A 1640-nucleotide genomic window follows, 5' to 3' on the forward strand; every position below is an offset into this window, starting at 1 on the left:
GAGCCTCGATGCAAAGTAAACACAGGCACTGCAAAGGGGAGTGATTTTATTCAACCTGCAGACTGAGCAAATAAAAACAGGGATACATTTCCAGAATGACCCTGATCATAGATTTAAGGAATCAGTCCAGGTTGACTGGTCAACTTATGGTGATTTTACTGCTTTTCTAAAGATTAAATAGTAAATTGTTGTAAAAACATTGAACTATTTTTACAAATCTAATTAGAATGATCTAGTTTATTATTGATCCACCTGATTTTTAAAGATACGTATCTAACTGAAGATGATCAAATTCAACCTAGACTCATTAAAACTGTGGAATCTCCTTTACGTTCAGCACCAATAGGAAACTCAGAAGCACATTTCAACATCACTATCTGTCCAGATGTTTTCATAGAGCTGAAGCTGCACAGTATTCATACTTTGTATATGTGGCAGTATGCCCTGGAGGTTTTGAACGCACCACACAAGTGCTGGCATTTAATTGGTGGTGGCGCTGTTTGTATATAAGCGGCCCTCCCTCACCTGGTCAACATGTGTTTCCGGTTTAGACCTCTGTTGCTGTGCGGCGCCAGTCGGACACTAAGGTGTGCTTGACTGATACATGCTGATCGCTCCTTCTTCTGGTAAGAGGCCTCCCTATACTTGCTGTTTGTTAGCCTAGCCTTCGCTTAACTTTAACTGTACACCTAGGTGGCCTGTGTAAATTGCCTGATCCTCCTCCCAGCCAGAGGCACTACACAGAGCTTGTGGTAAGTGAAAAGCTCATTACCTGCATGCTTTTAGATTTGATGTTTGACACTTATGTTTGTCCAGCAACCAAGGACAACAGGACACTGCTGTTTGTCCTTGGCCGGCTGTTTGCCTGTTGCCCTGTGGTTCCTGGTTGATGGTCCGCTGTTATTTTGGTTGTCCGTCGGCAGTCCATTTGTCGCTCTGGTTGCTGGCTCTCTGCCAGCCGTCGTGGTCAGCGTGAACCTGACTCCTGCCCTTTGTCCAGCTTGGCTGGTTCGGACTGGCGACCAGCTTGGACGGACTCTGCTGCCGCTCTTGAGTGGCGTCTGTGGCGTGGCATCCCAGGACGGATTCTTAATTGACAATTGCTGCTGATTGACTGAACGACAATTATGAAATGACTCATGTAATTTGAATGTTTTTTTTTTTTTTTTTTTTTTTTTATCTTGACAGGAAAGGCCAGTTCGTGGTGTTGGTGGACTTTCCGGGTGGTGGTGCTCTTTTGATTTGCTGCACAATTTTCTTTAGTTTTGCTGTTTTGTTTGCTGTGTTTCTTTTATTTAGGTCACTACCCTGAACTGCACTGCTACCCTTGACTTGAGCCGTCACTGTTATTTATTTAATGTGAGTGGTTTTAACTTGGTGTATTTTATTGATTAGCATGAACTGATGTAATAACCTCCTGAGACCCAGCAATGCATTTTTGTCCTCTGTGGAGTACATAGGTTTTTTGTTCATAATTCTGAAACCATACATGCCACTGTGTTAAATCCTTTGGTCCTTAGAGAGGACATCCTGGGCCCTCCAATGATATGACATGTGCGGGGGTGGGGCTTTCAGAAATTTTTTTCCTGATTCTTCAAATTGCCTGCCATCCCTGTGAGCACATTTTATCAAAAGAAGAA

The 1640-nt window shown here is 43.3% G+C and overlaps 1 long non-coding RNA gene across 1 annotated transcript; it reads left to right on the forward strand.

Annotated features, from left to right (window-relative positions):
* Positions 1–549: 549 nt before the first annotated feature.
* Positions 550–1392, forward strand: LOC129377417 (uncharacterized). The gene is made up of 3 exons (XR_008607915.1): positions 550–626; positions 694–752; positions 1189–1392. It is a non-coding gene; the product is annotated as an uncharacterized LOC129377417 (long non-coding RNA).
* Positions 1393–1640: the final 248 nt, after the last annotated feature.

Source organism: Poeciliopsis prolifica, unplaced genomic scaffold (genome assembly GCF_027474105.1).
Source record: "Poeciliopsis prolifica strain line A6 unplaced genomic scaffold, Auburn_PproV2 SCAFFOLD047, whole genome shotgun sequence".
Classification (NCBI taxonomy): Eukaryota; Metazoa; Chordata; class Actinopteri; order Cyprinodontiformes; family Poeciliidae; genus Poeciliopsis; species Poeciliopsis prolifica.